Raw genomic sequence first — 23,875 nt, 5'->3', positions numbered from 1 at the left:
TTTAAATCTAAAATAATTGCACAGCACCCTTCTATACAGCCGACGTGAAACTCTTCAGCCCAGAAAATGCCTTCTAATAAGACTGTCAAAGATTTTCTACACATTTATGAATCTAAAATTAGTCAGTGAACTTAGATCCTCAGGTACCACAATCTTCATGGCCAAGAAGTCACTCAAAATGCTGCATCTACATTTTACAAACTGGCAACTTGTTCCTCCAAGGAGGCATCGGACACCCCTCTCGCTCTGGGGTCTCCCTGTAAGCAGGATGAGGCGATGGAGGGAAATATGTTCCTAGCTGCTTCCACAGCCTCATTGTGACTACGTATAGAACCCATGCTAACAGTAGAGAGAGAGTTTACAGATAAACGCTAACTAAAAACAGAACGTCCATCACTGAAAAGAAGAAATGATGAAATTTACGTGCTGAATGAGAGTGTACATGAGTAACGTCAGCTTGTGCAACAAACAGATCCAAAAATACATAAAGCCTCAACACAACAGAAGTTAACTTTTCTCTCTCTCTCTCTCTTTCTCTCATGTTCATGTAACTTATGCTCCCTCTTCTATTGCAAAGAATTATTACTGAGAAAAACTACAAATATTGCCATTGATGTTCTATTCAAGGGACATCTGGCTGGTTCAGTTGGAAGAGCATGATTCACGGTCGTGAGTTCGAGCCCCACGTTGGATATCCAGATCACTTACATATATAAAAACTTAAAAAAAACAAAAAAATACGATTTTCTATTGAAGAATATGTGGGTGTTCCTGGTTGGGAAAGAGCCCTCCTTTACACGGCCATGTAGACTTGGTTTCTTCAATCGTGTCTCCCCAACACCCACTGTGGTTCATGGTCATCTAGATCCAAGCAGAGGAAGAGGAAGATAGAGCACGGAGCTTCTTAAAAGCCTTGCCCCAGATCCTGACACACATGATGACAGAGATGGGTCCCACAGCTGCCGTGTGCGTCAAAGTGGGGAAGCAGCCCAAGGAAGAACAGACTACAGGCTCAAGCACAACGTACAACAAGCGCCACCGTCTACTCATTCTGGAAAACAAATTAAACAGGCCAATCGACCCAGGTGGCAAGAACCAAAACTGTTGCGATTGTTCACAGGCAACGGCTTCGAGTAGGTTCTCAGTAAGAAACAGAATTATAAATAGCAATCTCTACCAAAAAAATAAAAATAAATAAAAAGAGTTCTCTACTAATCCAAAGGAGTGTGTTCATAATTCCTATGTATGCAGTCTTTCTTGTACCAATAATGAAAGTGTTCCTTTCCATAAAAGATTATCAGAATATCTTACTTGGGTTCTGGCTAATTTAAGGAATTGCTGATTTCTGGTTCTCTTGATGTTCTTTTGTTATCCTGTTACTATGATTCCATGTGGAGGAGGATGTCCGTTAGAAAAGGTGGAGCTACTCTCCCATACTTGCGTATGCAGAAAAGTTGTTTTCCTTAGTATTTCTCTTTTGTTTGCCACAGCCGAACCACCTGCCACCAAAGCCATGGGCCCCGGTCACTGCAGGTGGCTCTGTCCACAGCCACAAATGCCGCTGCCTGAGGTAGTGATGGGCGGAATTCTGAAGCACCTTCTGCCCTTCCGAGTTGTCCCTCCCAAGCCCAGTCCCATGCTTGCCAGACCTTCCTGCGCTCCTGCTCGCTGGCACCAGTCAGGAAAAACACAAATGTGGGCGTTTCTCTTTGGGAAATGAAGAGGAACGGGGTCCTCTTACCCACCCAGCTTTACACAATGATGGATTCCCCCAAATTTAGGAAAAGGATTCAGATGGCAAGCAGCCCAAATGGTGACAAAGGTCTACCAAAGACACAATAAAATGTTAACAAATCAAATGCATGCAGATCCCTGCCGCCTGTCATGGGATGGGGGCTGTCATGAGAGGGAGAACTGGAAAACGATGGTGGGGAGAACAATTTTCTTTTCCACTCATGCTCTAGGGAATTCATGTCCATCAAGTTCTCTACGATTCTATGGGGCAAACCGGGCTCTGTCTTCTCCATCCAATGCCAGAGGCAAAGCTACTAAAAGTATAGATAATCATACCCAGCACTGTCTAAAAAACTTTCTTTGTCTAAAAAACTGCCTGGGTGGCTCAGTGGTTAAGCCTCTACCTTCAGGTCAGGTCATGATCTCAGGATCCTGGGATCGAGCCCTGCATCGGGCACTCTGCCCGGCAGGGAGCCTGCTTCCCCCTCTCTCTCACTGCCTGCCTCTCTGCCTACTTGCGATCTCTCTCTCTCTGTCAAATTAAAAAAAAAAAAAAAAAATCTAAAAAAACCCACTTTCTTTGATGATGGAAATGTTCTACCTATGTGCTGTCCAGGATATAGCCTCTTGCCACACGTGGCCATTAAGCACCTGAACCATGGCTACTGTGAAGAATGAACTCAATTTTTAATTTTCCCAATTAAAATTTAGGTTTATACAGCAACACATGGCTTCTGTCTATGGGGTTAGAAAGTGTAAGACTAGCCTTGTGGAGTCTAACAAATCCATTGCCCCAAGTCACCTGATCTAATATTTAAAAAAAAAAAAGGGTATTTCTTTTCCATAACTATTGAAGAACATTCTGGCTCTGTTGTGGTTAAATCCTGGGCTCAATTCTAACCTGATTTAGATACCTTCACTATATCCTAAAACAACAGTTCTCAATGTCTCTGATTATGGTGACCCATTTTTGTTAAAAGATTTTATTTATTTATTAGAGAGAGAATGCATGAGAGAGAGCAGGGGCAGAGGGAGACGGAGAAGCAGACTTCCCACTGAGCAGGGAGCCCAGTGTGGGGCTCCATCCCAGAACCCTGGAATCATGACCTGAGCCAAAAGCAGATGGTTAACCAACTGAGCCACCCAGGTGCCCCATGGTGACCCTTTTTTTTTTTTTTAAGATTTTATTTATTTATTTGACAGAGATCCAAGTATTCAGAGAGGCAGGCAGAGAGAGTGAGGGAAGCAGGGTCCCCGCCAAGCAGAAAGCCCGATCCGGGGCTCGATCCCAGGACCCTGAGATCATGACCTGAGCTGAAGGCAGAGGCTTTAACCCACTGAGCCACCCAGGTGCCCCCATGGTGACCCATTTTTAATGTCAAAACAAGTTATTAACCATTTATAGTAGTGGTGTTTGAACTCCTATTAAGAAAATCCATTACAGGGGCATCTAGGTGGCTCAGTCGTTAAACATCTGTCTTCGGCTCAGGTCATGATCCCACCGTCCTGGAATCAAGCCCCGCATCGGGCTCCCTGCTCAGATGGAAGCCTGCTTCTCCCTCTGCTGCTCCCCCTGCTTGTGTTCTCTCTCTCACTGTCTCTCTGTCAAATAAATAAATAAAATCTTAAAAAAAACAAAAAAAGAAAGAAAGAAAATCCATTATAGCAAAAAGCTCCTCTGAAGTCAATAAAAACTTTATATTCCTGCGTATTTCCTTGTAACAGTAGCAGCTATACCGTGTGGTCAAATACACATAAACAGTAGAGACAGTCTCAATTTAATATGTCAGCAATCCTTGATACAAGCATGGATTCCAGCAGGTCTTATAATATCCCACAGGCTCCTGGGCTCTGTGAACCACACAGGTTAGGAGCCCACTTCTAAAGATGCATCCTTCTAAGTGGCCAGCAGATCTGTGACGATGTGCTCCACACCTGAGGGTCATGGTTCCCAACAGGGGCTTTGGACTCGTACTGGAGAAATGAGAAAGAGCAACCCTACTAACGCTGGGCAGTCAAATTTTTTCAGGGTCTAGCTGGTAGAAGACATATAATATAGATTACTTATGCTGTAGTTAAGCCCGGTTACCACGCTAATGTCAAAGAAGATCAAGGTCTAACACTGGATTTTTTTTTAAGTGTATTGTTATTACTCAACAGATAATAGGATGTTTTTCAGCTCTCTCCCTATCATCGCTTTGTCAGAAAGTATGCTCACTCCCTGGGATTCACTTGTTTCTCTGTATCAATTTGAAAGCCAAAATCTGAAGAAGAATTCATGTGAGGAAAAAAATTAAAGTAAGCATTTACTGAGCAGTTCCCAGGCTGGAGCTGGCCATGTTCTGGACAAGCTCATTTGAAGCTGGAGGTGAAAAGTCACTTTTGTGAAACAGATGGAAGAATGAGGAAAGACCCCATCAATATTAAAAGTTTTAATTATGGGGGCACCCGGGTGGCTCAGTCAGTAAAGTATCTGCCTTCAGCTCAGGTCATGATCCCAGGGTCCTGGGATCGAGTCCCACAATAGGGAGTCAGTTCTCCCTCTCCTTCTATCCCCAATCCTGTTCATGGGTGCGCTCTCTCGCTCTCGCTCTCTCTCTGTCTCTCAAATAAGTAAAATCTTTGAAAAAAAATCTTGATTCTAAAATGGAGAGGAATGTTTCTACACCATAACCTCTTTGCCCAGAAATGACCGAACAGCTAAAATCTTACAATTTGGCAGGAAACAGAAGGGAAAATGGAAGGAGAATGTCAGGTGTGTGACCTGTGTGATCGTGCAATATCCCCAAATCTCTGAGATGTTGTGGTTTGCGGTGACAGCCTCATCAGGCCCCACCATAACACTCCAAGGACCTGCTGGGACCCACCACTCTCCTCAGAATCAAAGTCCCCAAGCACACCTTTTAGAACAGGAGCGCCGCTGAGGTTGGTTCACGTTACAGAGGAAAAGGTATTGGATGAAAACGAAAGCAACCGCTAGGATCAGAGCTCAGTCTGTGAAATCTAGAATCTCTCAGAGACTCCAGAGATTACAGAAAGCTCTAGAAACCTAAGAATGCCCACAACTTGGTTACAGCTGCAAAGTATCAAGATGTACGATGGAAATTATTTATGCTGCAGTTAAGCACAATGATCATTCTGGCTTCAAAGAGGAGAAAGGTCTAACAAAGTATCACACAAACCATGGTCCACGCTGTGAAAAAGAAATCTCGCAGAAAAAAACATGAGCTATCACAACTTGAGCCAGAGACCATTTCATACTTCCCAGCTCCCTGGGCTTCCGAGAACGAAATCACCCACTGAAAAAGAAGAATATATGTCACCAAGGTAGGTGGATATTCATCTCTCTCAGTTTTTAAGATGAGAGACATTCACTTACTACACTTCACGTGCATTGACTGCTATAGACATCAACAATTCGCTCAAAATAGATAAGCTTTGAAAGGACTGGGAACTTCAGTACTGAACGTAGAAAGCTGAATCTGAGGTTTTAATTCAATGCACAATGGCGTGCATTAGCAGCATAAAAATTGCTTCTTGATTAAGTAGTCTCGGGTTGTAATTTACTCAAGCTAAAATTTTTTAAAACGTTACAAATTAATTCTAAAAAGCATATACACCTACCTTTTCAAGAAAGACCACTTTTCGGGATTCTGTATCGTAGAGTCTTTTCCTGTAGGGGTGGAAAAGAAGAAAGACTGTCCAACTGGTAACAGAAAGAAGCGAAGGTGAACTTTGAAGAGCACAGCGTTCTAATTTCATGTCATGGCTTCAGGTGTAATATTAAACAAATGGACATTTCTGAAGTTAGACTTAAAGTACTTCTTCATTTCTGTCTCAATGAAGTATTTCGAAGATTTTGATTCCAATGATTTGACTTCTAAGGAGCAAATGAACAAAACCAAATGGAAACAGATCAAAATACACAGGAATTTATTGAAATGAGAATTGAAGCATTTACTTCCCATCTATCCCAATGACATATACTCAATACTGTCATGCCATGAAGTAAATGAATAAAACTCGACTCCAGTTTCTATTTTTCCGGGGGGGAAATGAGGTAAAGAAGTTGTAATAGCCTGAGTAGGTAACAGAAGGTAACAAAACTATAAGCAGCTGTTACCTTCTGTTGTTTATTTTTTTATTGTCCTAGTTAATAAGCCATATTTATGGCTCGATTTTTCTTGGCTAAGACTTTTGGATCAAGAAAAATAGATCAAGGAAAATAAATCAAAAGAAGATCTCTCCTGTTTTATTTCACATTTATCGTTTTCAATAAATAATTGACATAGAAACCTGCTAGTCCCTGATAAACACTAAATGTGACTTTTCTTTTCCAAAATCACTTGTCCGCATACATGAAGTTACTCTAATATTTTAACTTTATATACTCAAGCCCAAATAAGGAAGTAAACCGTTTAGAGTTTAATATAAGTTAATCATCGACTCCTATAAACTGTTTCTACCAAATCTAATTGAAACTGCCACCGGAACACTGTCCCAAGACTGTATTTGTGACTCTGACCCTGATATGTTAGATTCCATGTGTAAAGTAATTTAACTTCCAGCGGGGATAATGATGTGTAGATTGAAAAACAATGACCACAATTTCCAACCCGAAAGAGCTCTAAGAATTTGAAATGACTACCAGAGCATTAATTCATGGAGATCCACTCTGAGTAAATGGAATCATTGTCTCTCTCTTAAAAGAAGACATTCTCCCAACACCTTACTGAAAGGCCGGAGAACCCAACACCCCCCCACACTTACATGTCACCTTCCTGAGTACAACCTGCTTGGTCACACTTAGCCCCAGAACTTCTGTCCTTCAAGACAACTCCCTGCACAGACTCCCCAGAGTCAGCCGGCTTCGGGGGCCCTGTTTCTCCTGCTTCGCTTCACTTCAGAGCCAGCGTACTGCCAACACCATACAGTTAGGGTAACGGCAGTGCGTTCTGTTTTCTGAAATTATAGATGCAGGTAAATTCAGCTAATGACAACCACCAAAATTTGCCAAGACAAATGGATGACCAATTCGGAAACACGGTTCAACACGCACACGCTGAGCCAAATCATAATCTATGGCCCGGTCACAACGAGTATGGAGCACCTCATAGATCTTCAGTTTCTACGGGGCATCCAGAAATAACCAGGTATCTGGGATTTGCTTTGAAACAATCCAGTCGGTGTTGTGGACGAGGAGAGGTAACAGATGAAACAAGGGGTCACTGAGTTTGTTGTAGTTTAATGAAGGATGCATGAAAGTTCATTATAGCATCTGCTCTACTTTTCGGTTCTATTTAAAATTCTCCATAACAGAAATTTAAAAGATGGTCATCCAATGAAAGTTATGTGTGAAAATATGACAGAGAGAGAGAAAGGCACAGATCATACATGTCCTAGCCTTCCTGTTTTCCAAACACCCTTCAACACAAAGGGGAAATAACTAGGGAAATAAGCAAAAAATTTTAAAATTAAACATCACACTAGAAAAAATGTAGAGTGGGCAGTTACGGTTTTATGGATGAAGTGATAATGGCCTTGAAGCTATTTTCAATACGTCAAATGCCGAATAACAATAATACCTACCTTCCTCATTTTTTAAAATTATTCCAAGTATATCTGCTTTAAATTAAGTGATAGAAACATTGCTTTTCTCATGTTTGTCAGAAATTGTTGGTTGTTAAATATACCTTTGATTACTACAAGTAGGAAAATGGATGACTTATAATTAATACAAATGTGATCTATTCCCTGAACTATAATCTTTCTAAATAAAAGATCCAAGAGGGGATCATTTAAAAAGAGGGGGGTGGGGACCTGGGTGGCTCAGACAGTTAAGCATCCCACACCTGGTTTCAGCTCAGGTCATGGTCTGTGAGCTTGAACCTCACATGCGGCGCTCAGCGTAGAGTCCGTTTAAGTTTCTTTCTCTCCCACTCTCTCCGCTCCTCACCCCTGCACTCTCTCTCTCTCTCTCTCTCTCTCTCTAAAAAATAAATATTGGTGGGGCACCTGGGTGGCTCAGTGGGTTAAGCCTCTGCCTTCCACTCAGGTAATGATCTCAGGGTCCTGGGATCAAGCCCCACATCAGGCTCTCTGCTCTGTGGGGAGCCTCCTTCTCCCTCTCTTTCTCTGCCTACCTCTCTGCCTACTTGTGATCTCTGTCTGTCAAATAAATAAATAAAACCTTAATAAATAAATAAATATTGGTACAAACTTTGGGATCGCAGGTATAAACTATCAAATCTGCAACCCACCTACGTATGTAGCAGAGTGATCTGTCACTGGGGGACTGCAAAAGATGGGCACTTTCAAGATTATAACACTAATTCGCCTAGAATGTGAAAGACACTGGGAGGGGTCATACGAGGCTCATGCACAGGAAAGTCACATACCAAGTAAAACCATCTTCACAGCCTCAGAATTTGACTTACTGACCCTGCCAGACACCACTATTGGAAATCTGACGCTGGTCATAAATTAGAAAGTGGGATTTATGTCATGGTTTGGGGAAAGAGCGTGTGTAAAGCTTTGCCAAGCCTTCTTCAAAGATAAACCAGGGGCGAGAACCAACCTTGGTTCCCTCTGAACAGAACAGCCCAAAACCAACACTAAATCCTAACAGGAGATTTGATCTTTTTTTTTTTTTTTTTTTTGAAAGTAGCTGATGGTTTTCTATTTTCTTTTTCAAGTTTTCCTGGCCTAAAACAATCTGTTTCCTTTCCAATAATGAAACAATGCCAAATTCTGAAAAGGAAATTTGTCTGACTTAATGGATAAGCACATAAAAGCTGGAAAAGGGAGTATTATGGGAAAACCAGAACAACTCGGCCTTACGAGGCAGCCTTCCAAATGTGTCGGCAAAAGGATCAAGGGTGAGAGAAGGGAGTACATGGGTAATAATTATGAACAAGTTGCGTGATGGAGGTCAGCTAAACAAAATTCACTTGTTTTCAATTTGAAAAACACAGTTCCAGCAGTTTACTACATAAGCTAAGAGAAACTGCCATTAGCTTACACCCATACTCAGATATTTTTCACATGTTATTAAATTAGGAATGGCATTTAAGTATGCATTTAATAAATATCTGTCAAATAAATGCATTAATGAGGTGGTGAATGCTCACCAAGTCACGAAATCTGAGCCTAGGGTCATTAGAAATGACAAAAATAAAATCCTCTGATAGAGCAGTCATGGCTGTTTGTCTAACCAACGTGCGTAACCTTGATTCGCTTGTAGGTGGCAATATCCCAGGTTGAAAGGGTTTGTTCCCCCAAATGCCCTTGCAACTAGGGGTGAGCCTCGGGATGCTGTTCTGACTGATGAGATGCCAGAGAGGGGGCTCTGAGAAAGTCTGTTCTCATTATATGAACGTAGTCCCTTCGCTCTTTTCTGGGAATAGCTACTGGGAGGTGTAGAGACATCTCACAACCTCGAGAACAAAAGGCAGACAAAAAGGAGTAGAAAGAAAGAAAGAACCTGGTTCTCTGGTGGCATTGCTGAGAAGCTATACGTAACACACCCCCCGCCAAAAAAAATAAAAAACTGCTTAGGTTCCTAAACTTGCATTTCATGTTAGGAAGGACAAACCTCTGCTAGTTCAAGTTCCTGTTTTCTAGAATTCACAACGGAACATATTCTAACACCAGATCTGATTTACCTCCCGGACCCGGCTATGTTCTTAAAGCTGCTCCTACTTTCACTGACTGATGCTCCCCGTAACTATCTGATAACACAGTCACATCGTTATCTCTGACTCATCCAGAAGTCTCCCCTCATTGACAGCATGCCTCCCACTAAAAGGCCAAAAAGCTTGAGGGTGAACAGTCATGAGGAAAGCCATCAGCAAACAACAGGCCATGGCATTCTGCCAGGTCACAGGGTGCCCTCCTATGGACCATCACACTCCCATGTTAGGGATACGAAAGACAAGGATGCCAAAAGAGAGAGCAATCTCTTCCAGTGATCAAGACATAGAAAATCTTCCACCTTAAGAGTAACTTCAAAATCTGTATGTCTTGACAAAGAAAAGGAAATAATTATAAGTATGGCTCAATTCAATGCCAGAAACAAAACAAGTCTAAAAACAGAAACAAGAATAGGAGGATACACCTTGAGGGCTTAAGGGATGTCCCATGTCCTGGTCCAGATGCCCCTGCTTTGTGCTTCCACACGGCCTTCACGATGCACCTTCAGTGGAACTTAAAATTCTAGACATTTCTCTCTTAGATATTGTTCTTTCTTGACAAAACATAAATTCCCAGAGTTGACAGAAGCTGGCATGTAATAAGTACTGACAAATGCTGAATGGATGAATGAATGAATGAATGAATGGGCAAAACAACATACAGATTACTTTTCCAAGTTTATGAAAAGTATGCAATCCTTATTTTAAAAAATCTGTAAGCATCATTTCTACAAATACATACAATGAATTGTATGTACTGTTCAACTGACCCAACATGACACATTTGTCAAATGTCTAGAGAAATGTCAAATTTCTAGAGAAACTGTCAACTATCTACACTTAAGAAGTAGCTATTATAAGCTAGGCGATGTGTTAGGCACTTTGCATACAGTATCTCATAATCTTTACACACACACACACACACACACACACACACACGGCTGGTTACTTCCCTTTTAGATGGGGACAAGTTCAAAGGGACCTAAGGAGCTCACATAAGGTCATGTATCTAGTAAAAGGCACAGCTGGTATTCAAACCCAAAAAGGTCAGCCCTCACTTTTGTGCTGGACCATGGTGCTGCTTCTTTTTGGCCTTTACTAAAATACTGTTTATAACTTGTACACATTAGTCAAGGTAACAGTCACAAGAACCTTTCGTTTATGGCCTCAAAAACAATTGCTGGGTGAGGGTTCACTGTAACCTTAAGCACAATTACTTTTGTCCATGTCAGAAATCTGACGTAGTTTGGCATGACATAGACAGTGACCTTCTCTAGCTCATCTTGGAGCTGAAAAGAGTAAGAGAATGTCTACATACTTACAGCATATTAAAAGCAAGCCACTATGTACTTATATGACCTAGAAATGATGCAAAATAAACCCATGAGTCTACGGCTTCTGTTTCAGAAATCAACAGCTCCGCACCCCCAAACCCACATAGGTTACACATGTGCGTCATACTTTCCATGTATCGTTTACGGATCCATGGCCCCAAGAGCTTAGAGACTGGTTGGCAGGTGGACTTACAAATAAAACATACTGTTTCCATGCATACAACATATCAGATCCATTGAAGCAGTTAAAATAACAGACTATCTTGAAACAAAAGGGGAAAAAAATCTACTGCAGAAAGAATTTTTTTTAAAACATGGTGCCTTTTGTGACAGTCTCCTAACACTTTTCATTGAATAAATAATTCCTCCTTGAAGTTGATGAAAATTTAGTGAAAATATTTATCCAGTAAACATCTTAATGAAATAAACTGTTATGACTCCAATTTAACAACTTCATAAATTCTGATGGAGAAGAAATAGACTCACCACCCCCGAAACATTTGGCAATTATTTTTACACAATATGTGCACAGTCTATGATGTACGTGCTAGATGGAAAAGCGAACCTCAGTGTATTAACCTAAACATGAACTTCTTTGTTCTGCTATTTAAGCCTAACATTTCCACTGATTTTCAAACAATATGGAGCATTTTGCAAGTCATGATTTCTATTAGGACAGCTAGTCAATACCCCAAAAAAAAAAAAAAAAAAAAAAAAAACCCTTGAATTGAGGTAGTTATTATATGATTAAACCACCTTTCCATTTTTTTCCTTCCCCTTACTATAACTATAGATTAACTATATTTTAAATTTTTTCCAAATAGACATCTTTGGGGGAAAAAAACACGACTTAACACTGAATCTTTTTCCAAATACTGGCTGAACTGTCTTTAAGATAAACATACTCTTTTTTTAAAGCTACTCACCTTTTAATTCTTTCCCCAATATAGGGGGGGAAGCAAACAAACAAAAAAACAGTATTCTCAATCAAGTAACTCCACAGCACTCACAGCTTTTCTTCTGTAAAGTTATTTTTTAAAGTACTCACTCTTCATCAAAGGCTAATGATTTTAAAGACAAGCTTCATAATGAAAGAAACAGGATAACGAAGTACTTTTACAAAGACAGTGTCTGGGGGTGCCTGGGTGGCTCAGTGGGTTAAGCCTCTGCCTTCGCCTCAGGTCATGATCTGAGGTCCTGCTCAGCAGGGAGCCTGCTTCCCCCTCTCTCTCCACCTGCCTCTTGCCCTACTTGTGATCTCTCTTTCTCTGTCAAATAAATAAATAAAAATCTTAAAAAAAAACACAACAGTGTCTGGTAATAATTAAAGCAGAACTCTGTATACAACTTCTATTAAATATCTGGCTAAAACTCCAAACTGTCTATCAAATTAGCATTTCTTCATGAATGCTTATCTTACTCAAAGTATACTCCCCCCAAAACAGGCCAAAGGCATTTATATTCCCCCTTGCATTTGACCCCACAATCAGACACTGTCCCATTTACAAAATGAAAGATTGAGGTCCACCTTAGATTAATTGCCATAAGCATTTCCAATGTTAGAACTAAAAACAGGCATTAAGTGCTTAAAATACCTCTTTTCTTATGCACCAGCTCACTTTCCTTATTTCTTTTTCTGCATCTTAAAGTAATTCTTAACAACTGACTAAGGCTCAGAAAATTACATCAAAATCTACTCTACAAATAAAGTTTGAAAGTTATACTTAGCAGATTTCTGATTATATTGGACACAGTCTTGGTATAGCTTCCCACATATAAAGTCTTGCCATGAAAGGGAATTCTTATTAGTCTTTAACAGAAAAAGTAAGTGAGCTGATTAAATATAGATCAAAGGAAGTTCTACCATGAAAGGACCGATTTTTTTATAACTTGTGGGGAAAAAATGTATCAATAAACAAAAAGCAATCTGGTGTTTCTCATGCTGGCTTATAATGGTTATCTGTTTATGATAAGATTAAGAGCACTTTGCCGCCTTCTTTGTGCTTTTCAGTTATTCTCCAATATTTTTAGCATGATCGTGTATTATTTTTGTAAGCTCCAAGGTTATTTTTTAAGCATTAGACACTACCTTCTTAGACCTTGATATTCAGATAGACCACTACCATATAATAAGTGATAAATGTTAATATATTTAGAAAACATACGAGTAATTAGTTCCAGTCAAAATTAAGTCTATATATTTACGATGACTACTTATCATATCATCACCTATAGGCTCTAGTACAAAAGCATATTAAATGTTTTAAGATCATTTTCTACTTTAAGATAAGCTAATCAATAAACTGACACATGCATTTTATATTCATCTGTATCTGCTCCAAAAATTAGGAAAACACCTGTTTCTTGTTCCAAACCCTTCTCCTTTATCTATGCTATTCATTCTTTGCCAATTCTTAAAATATACTTGAGGTAACTCCATCATATGTCATTGCTTTCTCTGATAGCTGTATCAGGACTATAAATAATACATACACCTATGTGTGTGTATCAACGTATACATTAAATATACACATATTACACATACATATGTATAATAATTCATATCGTATATATAAAACATATAAATATATATACAATTTAACTGTTTAGAGATTTCCACAAGAGGTGACTGTCAACTTAGTTTCAGGTTTCATCTGCCTTGGTCAACCTGACCAACTAACTCTAAGACATTGATGAAAGAAATTGAAGATGACAAAAACAAATGGATAGGTATACCATGCTCATAGACTGGAAGAACTGATATCAAAATATCCACACTACTTAAAGCAATCTACAGAGTCAATGCAACTCCTATCAAAAGACTGATAACATTTTTCACAAAACTAGAAAAGAATAATCCTAAAATTTGTTTGGAACCACAAAAGACCTTGAACAGCCAAAACAATTTTCAGAAAGAACAAAGTTAGAGCTCCCAGGTTTCATGATGTAGTACAAAGCCTTAGTAATCAAAACAGTATGGTACTGGCACAAAAACAGACACATTGATCAATGGAACAAAATAGCCCAGAAATAAACCCACATGTATGTGATGAATTAATCTACGACAAAGGAGGTGAGAAAAACCAATGGGGAAAAGACAGTCTTTTCAATAAATGGTGTTGGGAAAACTGGCCAGCTACAAGCAAAGAATGAAACTGGACCATGTTCTTAAAACATACAAAAAAAGAAAGTCAAAATGGATTAAAAGATTTAAATATGAGGCCTGAAACCATAGAACTCCTGAAAGCAAACATAGACAGTAATCTGTTAAACATTGCCCTTAGCAACATATTTATGGATATGTCCCCTCAGGACAAGAGAACAAAAGCAAAAATAAACCCTTGGAACTACATCAAAATAAAAAGCTTTTATACAGCGAAGGAAACCATCAACAAAAGCAAAAGGTAACAATAGTTTTGAATTATATTTTTTCCACTTAAGTGACTGATTGTTTACCCAAATTAGCAAAGAGTGTTACAAATTAGAAACCTCATTCCTCTTATCATATTGATCCTTACTTTCCCCAGAGACCAATATCCTGTAATCAGCAAGAGTAAATTCATTAAGCATTTATTTTATACTTAGTATTTCTCATTACTGTGAAGGGAGAAGATTATAAAGTATGGTAGTTCACAAGTTATAAATGTAGCTGAAAGTATAACACTCATCTGTGCATTTTGCTAAAGAGCCAATAATTTCTAAATTCTTTTAAACAGAAGTAGAAGAGGAAGTCTCTTAACTGTTTCAAATTTTCAGCTAGAGTCTCAGTGTTAAAGACAATAGGTGATGAGTTCCCTTCATATGATCACAGGATGTGTTAACAGGGGGCCAAACCGGTCCTGAGGTCAACCGCCACCCCCCAAGTCTACACGTGAGAGGAACTTGCAGAAGACATGTCTTCAAAGAGAATTCTCAGGAACTGAAGAGTGCTTCCCTTTCCTTCCCTCTATATCAGTTCACACTAACTGCCTACAACAACCCCTCACACCCTGGGGCTACTGGCAGGGAGGGAGGCTGATATCCTATGCCCTGGCTGGATGTTTGCCTCTGTGCAGAAGTACACAGCCTGCCTTGTGAGGCGTGTGTGAGGTTGGGGCACAGGAGCCTGGCTGACATTGCGGCTCAATGGCAGAGCAAGGCAAGAGAGGAAATGGGCTACATTTCAGAGTTGGACGCTGTCGACGTGTGAGTTCTCCTACAGACCAAATGGACACCACAGAGGGTAGTGAGGTTTGAGAGATCCCAAAAGATCTTTACTCAAATAGGCTGCCTGTACAAGGGCTCAGGGATGCCCCAGTAATAGACCACTGGAAGACAGGAGCCCAAGATCATGAGTGATTACGCAGGAGTCACACTGCCCACATCCAGTAATGGCATGGTGTCAATGCACCTGCATGGGATCTCTCAAAAAAACCACATCATGCTGTGTATGAGGATGAGCTGGCTGTGAAAACAAACAGCACCAGCCAAGTAAAACTGTCTTCACGCCCTTTCTGCCCCCTGCCACTCTGGAGGAGCCAGACACACCCCCACCCCCTGCTGGGTGGAAGGAAAAACAAAGATGAGAATTAAACCAGAAATGACCTTTCTTCCTCACTGATGATCACTAAGCCACTGGTCGGACCTAAGGATGGAAAAGGGGAGAAGTTCTACACTGGATGGGGAAAATGGAAGTTTTGACTCATATTGCAACACGTTTTTCTCTAATATTCGAAAATTAGGCTGTTTCAATACTTTACAATGACTCAACAGCTATGGAATCTGCCAAAAATATCAACCAACATGGCGGGGGGGGGGGGGAATAAAACTGCTTCCTGTTTGTGCCTTACTGTAAGTGTGACCCACTCAACAAACCAGTTACACTAATAAGTATCCAACCTATACAAGATTTTTTTTTCATAAGGTTAAATTAGAAAACTGAGAAGATACAGAAAATCAAAATGCACATGTAATATACCTCTACAAACTTTACCTCCAGAATATAACCATAGAGACAGCTCCTTTAAATGGAAAGGACTAACACTCCAGTCAAATGGCAGACTGTCAGAATGAATAAAAATAGTAATAATAATGATGATAATAATAATAAAGCAAGAATCAACCATACTTGCCCAACAAAGAGAAACACTTTAAAGAGAAACACATAACTAGGTCAGAAGAAGGGAAAGTCTGAGGAATCTCCACACTGTTCTCCAAAGTGGCTGCACCAGTTTGCATTCCCACCAACAGTGTAAGAGGGTTCCCCTTTCTCCACATCCTCTCCAACACACGTTGTTTCCTGTCTTGCTAATTTTGGCCATTCTAACTGGTGTAATAGATCTTCCCTATGACCCTGCAATTGCACTGCTGGGTATTTACCCCAAAGATACAGATGTAGTGAAAAGAAGGGCCATCTGTACCCCAATGTTTATAGCAGCAATGGCCACGGTCGCCAAACTGTGGAAAGAACCAAGATGCCCTTCAACGGATGAATGGATAAGGAAGATGTGGTCCATATACACTATGGAGTATGATGCCTCCATCAGAAAGGACGAATACCCAACTTTTGTAGCAACATGGACAGGACTGGAAGAGATTATGCTGAGTGAAATAAGTCAAACAGAGAAAGTCAAGTATCATATGGTTTCACTTATTGGTGGAGCATAACAAATAATATAGAGGACAAGGGTAGATGGAGAGGAGAAGGGAGTTGAGGGAAATTGGAAGGGGAGGTGAACCATGAGAGACTATGGACTCTGAAAAACAACCTGAGGGTTTTGAAGGGGCGGGGTGGGAGGGTGGGGGAACCAGGTGGTGGGTATTAGGGAGGGCACAGATTGCATGGAGCACTGGGTGTGGTGAAAAAACAATGAATACTGTTACGCTGAAAATAAATAAAAAATTAAAAAAAAAAAAACCACACTAAAATAAATTACTTTTCACAACTCTTCCTTAAGGCAAGTAAATAGATAAAACATATTCTACCCTGAAAAAAAAAAAAAAAAAAGAAGGGAAAGTCTGAAAGTTCGAGAAGCCTAAGTCCTTCATTTATGAGATAAGGAAATTGAGATAGGTGACTTGCTCAAGGACACTTAGGTAGGGGAATGGCCAGCTACAGGTCCCTTTTCCTAATTTCCTTTTCTGACACTTCTTCTTATAGCCAGTACCTCTAATCTGAGCTCCTTCAACATGAAAGCCACCAGCCTACTCGGTTGAAACCATCAACTCGGTAGCTACGCAATAACACAGCCTTGGAAAGAGGACCACATGGAATGGGAGACAGAGAGCTGGGTCATGAGCAGGGTTAGGTTCCAGATTCAAGCAGAGCACCTCACTAGTTCTGTGGCCCTAAACAAATTTACTTAAATGGACCTCAGTTTCCTTACCTATAGGACAGGGAAATTATCATATAACTCACAGGACTGATATAAAAAAATGAAAATGAAGACGTGGTCAGTAACTTGCCTGAGGGATAGTCAGTGACATAACCAGAGCCCCACAACACACACACACACACACACACACACACACACAACCATGTTGTTAAACTGTCTCCCCAATGAGTTATGCCCAAATGGAAGTACCTGGTGGAATGCCTGACTTTTACTGGGCACCTGAGAAATGTTGGCTTTCTTCCCATATATTGATGCCACACTTTGTAAAGAGAATAACTTTGGAAAGGTATTTTTCTGTGTGGAAACTTCAGCTCTAACATCGATTCTTTTTGGGGCACCTGGGTGGCTCAGTGGGTTAAGTCTCCATCTTCGGCTCAGGCCATGATCTCAGGGTCCTGGGATGGAGCCCCACATCGGGCTCTCTGCTCAGCAGGGAGCCTGCTTCCCCCACTCTCTCTGCCTGCCTCTCTGCCTACTTGTGATCTCTCTCTGTGAAATAAATAAATAAAATCTTAAAAAAAAAAAAAACTTTAAAAAATAAAATAAAATCTATCCTTTTCAATCTAGATAAAATGAGTTTCAGATAATCACTTTTTCTTCTGTTGGCTTTGCCTGACTCTTCATAAAGTCATATGGTCTAAGTGAGTAAACCAGACAGGGTAAAAATTTCGATGATAATTTAATTCAAATCACCTCTTATACTATAAAATGAGTCATGCAATAGACACATTTTGTAACATTCCTCCAAAAAAAAAAAAAAAGTGTAAACATATCATTTTGTTCATAGGAAGAAAGAGACATTCCTCCGGACGTTGTGATTATAACAACCAAAGAGTCACAGCCTCAAGATTGTAACCCTAACCTTCAGTTTGGTGAAAGTTTCTTTAGAAAATGAACTCTTTCTTGTGGGTAAGTCTGTGCTGTACAAAGCCAATCCCTATATAAAATGTTCAAGTATCCTGACCATTTTCCTTATTGTGTAATTGAGGACATTATAGGAACAGGCATTTACGATCATACAGGGCTTTATATTTTCAGAGTCTAGTCAATGCTCCTAAATGTCAAGGTTACAGTCAAGGTCAATATATTTTCAACCCAGAAAAGTGGGTGTCTGCAAGGTAGATAGCTGCTCACTGTGCTGCCTCATATAACCACTAGAAATTTAAGAGTAAGACGAAACTTGATAATTAATGTTAAAAAATGCATTGCTTAGCTACCAATTTTAGAAACAGCAGAGTGCATACAAATCCAAAATAGGACACACAAAACCATGAAATAAGGAAGAGAAGTATTATAACAGCATATGGTCAGTGTCCCCATCTTACAAATTCATTTTAGGACACATTTAAGAGCCTACTGTGTGTTAGCCACTGCACAAATCTAATTTAAATAGTGTGAATGAGGGGCACCTGGGTGGCTCAGTCATTATCCCAGAGTCATGGGATCAAGCCCGGCATTGGGCTCCCTGCTCAGTGGGAAGCCTGTTTCTCCCTTTCCCATTCCTCCTGCTTGTGTTCTCCCTTTGGCTGTCCTTCTCTGTGTCAAAAAAAAAAAAAAAAAATGTGAATGAGTTATGATTGCTTGAAAAAGCCAAAGGGCTCAAAATTAGTGTGTTCAAATACATTCAGATGAGCTCACATAGTCACTGAAATTTCATGCACATACAAAAAGGAGTCAAGACATGTTATTACATTGACCCCATTCAATACTGTACCTATGTCATGTTCTGGGCAGAATATTCCCAGGAAAATACATCATATCTCAGCTGTCAAATTTCTGTGTGATTTAACTAAGAACAGAGCACTACACTGTCTAAAAAGCACCCAATCAAGGAAAACACTCTACTGTACCTCATGAAAGGCCACACAATTTACTCTTCACACAAAAGAATATTAGAAACGAAAAGCACCAACTACCTAAAAAAATAAAATAAAATAAAAAATTTAAAGTATTTCCTTGACTACTTAAAAGGTCAGTTCGAAGTTATAAAGCAAAGAAAGAAAGCTCAAAACCATTTTTAATTTGTTTAAAAAAAAAAAAAACTACTTACCCCAGGACCTAGATTGATAGCAGTGAATTTTAATAAGTACACATTACTTATCAAACTGTAAATTAGGCAGTGATTCAAGTTCTTAATTATGGGAAATGATTTAAGCTCATTTAACATGAAATGTTTCAACTCTAAGACTCCTTAAAGAAGAATGTTAAACTCGGAACAGAAAAAAATCGAGGAACTGACTAGAGACACTATATGGTATATCTAAATCCCTATCCATCAACAAATTGATGTGAAAATTCAGGGAAAACAAATTGGTTAAGCAAACTTAACCAATTTAAGACAAAAGCGCCTTTTGGAATAAGGAATATATGCTCAAATACCAAAATTATTATTTGCAGTGATAAAAAAGCACTCATGTTTTGTATCATTATTCTAATCAACCATTCTGTTTTCCTAAATATTGTCAAGTACCGTTAGTTGACCCTTGAACAATAAGGGTTTGAACTGCATAGGTCCACTTATGTGTGGATTTTTTTTCAATAGATAGAGTACAAGACTGTAAATGTATTTTCTCTTGATGATCTCCTTAGTAACATATTTTCTCTAGCTTACCTTAAGTGTAAGAACAGTATATAGGGGCGCCTGGGTGGCTCAGTGGGTTAAGCCTCTGCCTTCAGCTCAGGTGATGATCTCAGGGTCCTGGGATCGAGCCCTGCATCAGGCTCTCTGCTCAGCAGGGAGCCTGCTTCCCCCTCTCTCTCTGCCTGCCTCTCTGCCTACTTGTGATCTCTGTCTGTCAAATAAATAAATAAAACCTTTAAAATTTAAAAAAAAAAAAAGAATACAGTATATAATACTAATATATAAAATAGGTCTTCATCAGCTATCAGTGGTATCAGTAGGGCTTCTAGTCAACAATAGGCTATTAGTAAAGTTTCCTGGGAGCCAAAATTATATGCAAATTTTTGACTGCTCAGGCAAATGGCACCTCTAACCCCCGTGTTGCGTAAGGGTCAACTGTACTTTGTGGTCGATAATTTATTCTACAAACAAGTATAAAGTGCCTGCTATGTGCAAATATTGTGCTATGAAGGAGGAAACAGGAATTGGCAACCTCAGCCTAAGGAAGCTCAGAGAGAGAAATTGTGTATGTGTGTAGGGGCAGGACAATGGAAGTTAATGTAAACAAAGCACAGTGTCACAAGGGCTATGAGGACAGAATTCACACAAAAAACAGTAGAACAAATAAACCACTGAAATTACTTGGTTCGTCAGTCGGACTTCAAACAGCCACACGTAAAGGGAACCACCCCCCATCCTAGGCTGCCAGGCTGCCATACAGACCACCACAGACTGGGCGGCTCTAAGAAGGTACATTCCTCTCATTCTGCAGGCTGCAAGTCCAACATCAAGATGCCGACGGTGTTGTTTTCTGGAAAGTCTCCTGGGCGTGAAGATGTCCACCTCTCAGTGTGTCCTTACACAGCCTTTCCTCTGTGCGCACACATCCCTGCTTTCTCGCCCGTGTCCTGATAGCCTCGCCTCTTCTTGTATGGACACAGGTCAGATTGGATTGAGTCCCAACAGAAAAGCCTCATTTAATTTTTATTTATTTTCTTAAGATTTTATTTATTTTTTGAGAGAGAGAAGACAGCAAGAGGGAACACAGGCTGGGGGCAGGGTGGGGGCGGTGGTACCGAGAGGGAGAAGCAGGCTTCCTCCTGAGCAGGGAGCCCAATGCGGGGGCTCGATCCTGGCATGTTGGGGTCATGACCTGAGTGGAAAGCAGACACTTAGGGACTGAGCCACCCAGGCACCCGAATAGGCTCATTTAAACCTCTTTAAAGGCCTTATCTCCAAATATAGTCACATGCTGAGTTAGCGGGGGTTTGGGCTTCCAGGTATGAATTCTGGAGGGACACAATTCAGTCTACGACACCCATCAGAGCGACGAAATCAGTCACCTCTCCTTCTCCGTGAACAAGAAACTCGCAGGTAAGTTGATCAGAGCTGCTAAAGCCACTCCAGTAAGTCATCAAGAAACCAGACGCCCCCTGCTTCCCGTTCTGCCACACTCGGTGTGTGCTCTCACCGTCACAACCACAAGATGGCATCTGCAAGTCTAAGCATCACGTCCAGGCTCCAGGAAGGAAAGGAAGACTCAGGAAGGAAAAGCCCACCCAAGGATGTGCATCCATGTCCTGCTGGCCAGCATGGGGTAACACGGTCCTGGCCGCAGAGGGGCCAAGGAGCACAGTGTTTTTAAAGTGGGCCCGTCGCTGCCCTGAGCCAGAACACAGTTCCATCAGACAGGAAGCAGGGGTAAAATTGTGTCCCCCACAGCTGGCTGACCACAGATGTCACCGCATGGGTGCAGGCCGCCTTCAGGTGGAGGCCTGTCTGGACCACCAACCCACCATGTGACCCTGAGCAACCGCTTTAATCACTCGGTTCTCAGAGGTGGTAATTACACCTAACCTGCAGAATCACTGAGAGAATTAAATAGGGTTGTATTCATTTGTCAGGCCCGGGGCACACTGCCTTAGCCTAAAGGACACTGGCTTTGGGGCCTAGGATTTCCTGGGAAATCCCAACATTCTGAGTAACCCAGAGCCACCCAGTAAGGACTCTAAACTATCAAAAAAGTGACTCCATTTCTTTACAAGGGCCCTTCTGACATATCCTGGTCTAGGGCACGGTCTGAGAGCCTGGAGTCTCTGTGTATATGTGTGTATGTGTGTGCACGCATGTGCACGCTGCTTTCTGATGGTCTTAGGCCTTATGTGAGAGCAGAAAGCACTGATTCCCTGTACCCTGCTCCTTGCATCGTGCCCCTTCTGCAACCAAACGCAGTCCCCATTCAGCCGTGAGGTATATCATTCAGGTGACTTATGCCTTCGCCTCTCCAACAAAGCCGGGAGAGGCCGGTTTGGTAAAAAGTGCAACCTTTCCAGAAGGTTTTTAAAACTCATTTGTTGCTCTTCATAGAGGAGTGGATTCCTCCTGGTGATCAATCTTGATGGAAAACCTGGTGGCCTGCCACATTTATCAATTCGAGCTGAGAAAATGAAAATTACCATGTAACAGAAGGGTACGCAAGAGCTTGCTTCAAGCTCAGTTGCTTTCACGAGAGGTATTAATACCCAAGTCATCTACACTTTCAAATTCCCTCCTTTCCCTCTGGTAGCTGTGCAAGAAATCTCTGTATGTTACTTACGGCAGATGGGAGAGGAACTTGTAACTTACTTGGAAATTCTTTCAAAGGGAATGAAAAATCGACAGAATGAGGCCAGTCTTAAGGTTCTTGGAGGGCCTCACAGGTCCAAAAAGGCTAAATAAAAAGAACTATTCCCTCTCCATATTTTCAAAGGGCTGTTGTGAAATTTTTTCTCAGCAGCTGTAAACTACACAGCAATCCTTCTAACTGCTGTCCCCATTCAAATTTGAATGATGATGTATCTAATAATTAGCACACTTAACTAGCACTTTTTCAACACAAAGCTAAACGAAATGTGCTAAATCAAAAAGATGCCAATTAGAAAGAAGAAACCTTCCAACACAACTGGCACCCCAAGTTTGGTGGGGAGGGCAGCATGGTTAAGACCGTCAGAGCCACTATTTTCATATGATTCAAACTGACATCAGGAATAATTTGGGAACTCCTGATTTGGAAACTATAAAAAATACTCCCTTAAAAACAATATTCAGCAGAATATTTTCCTTCAGTTAATTAATAGTGCTCCTGCTCTCTCTCTCTCTCTCTGTCTCTTTGGCACTGATAATATTCACAAACCATTTTTGAAAAGAAAATGCTCTAAGAAAATAAATACAAAGCATTTTAGATTGCCAAGAGTCCCACTTCATAAAAATAATCAGATTAAATCAATGTTTTTTTCCTGTGAATTTCTAATCAAGTTTGAAATTTACAAAAGTCTCTGCTTCGGAGATCTAACACATTGTAAGAAAAATAAGCATAACTTGATTAAAATCTAACTCGTAAAGTAGAAACAACCATGTGAGAGCGTGCTCAGCAGGAGTAAACAATAACCCATCTTCAGGGAAATGTCTCCTCTGGTTCTGGCACACTACCAACTGATCAGAACTTCTGTTAGCAGAATTAATGAACGCAGAGTTTTCAGATTACTGATCGTCTTTCCAAACTGATCACTGTGCTACTTTTCAGAGGCCAGTGTAAATAATCATGGAATTCTTCTTCCCGCTATAGTAAGTCTGCAGATGGTTTCAATTTATTTAACATGGTACCTCTTCTGCTTATTCATCAGATTGCTTCCCTAATTTGCCCAACCTGCAAACTCTGTGATCATGGCATTTAGTTCAATCATTTAAGACACAATGATTTAGTCTTCTCCTATGCACCAGATTCTTCCCTTCCCCAAGGAAGGCATGCTGTGGCTAAAATTTGCAAACCATGCAACAGTAGGACTAAGATGGGGCATCCAACCTGGAGTTGAAATCTAGGCAGGATTTGCAGGGAAGAGGACAGCTGCGTGGGGGGGTCGTGTGAAGGCCTGCAGGGTTCAGCCAGGTGCAGAAGAGAGTTGGGTGCAAAGTCAGCAAAGGCACTGTGGCCACGGACCTTATGTTCTTGGAATTTTAATACAGCTTAAAATAGGTGACAAAAACAAAAACATTAAAACTTCACTGTTGTGGTCCGGTCGTGGAATGGCTCCTATTTGGCAAATTAGGGAAACAGAATTAAATCCTGAAAGCAACAGAAAACTG

At 40.6% G+C, this 23,875-nt stretch overlaps 1 protein-coding gene across 1 annotated transcript in view; it reads right to left on the bottom strand.

Moving 5' to 3' along the window:
• The window catches only part of PLCB4 (phospholipase C beta 4), a 408,965-nt gene that overhangs the window by 373,085 nt on the left and 12,005 nt on the right, over positions 1-23,875 (bottom strand). Inside the window, exon 2 of the mRNA XM_080813478.1 lies at positions 5,359-5,407. The gene's annotated coding sequence lies outside the window, so the exon portion shown is untranslated. The remainder of the gene's footprint in view (positions 1-5,358; positions 5,408-23,875) is intronic.

Source organism: Martes martes (assembly GCF_963455335.1).
Source record: "Martes martes genome assembly, chromosome: 9".
Taxonomy (NCBI): Eukaryota; Metazoa; Chordata; class Mammalia; order Carnivora; family Mustelidae; genus Martes; species Martes martes.
Note: the sequence above shows the minus strand (reverse complement) of the source record. Positions and strands in the feature narration are given on the sequence as shown.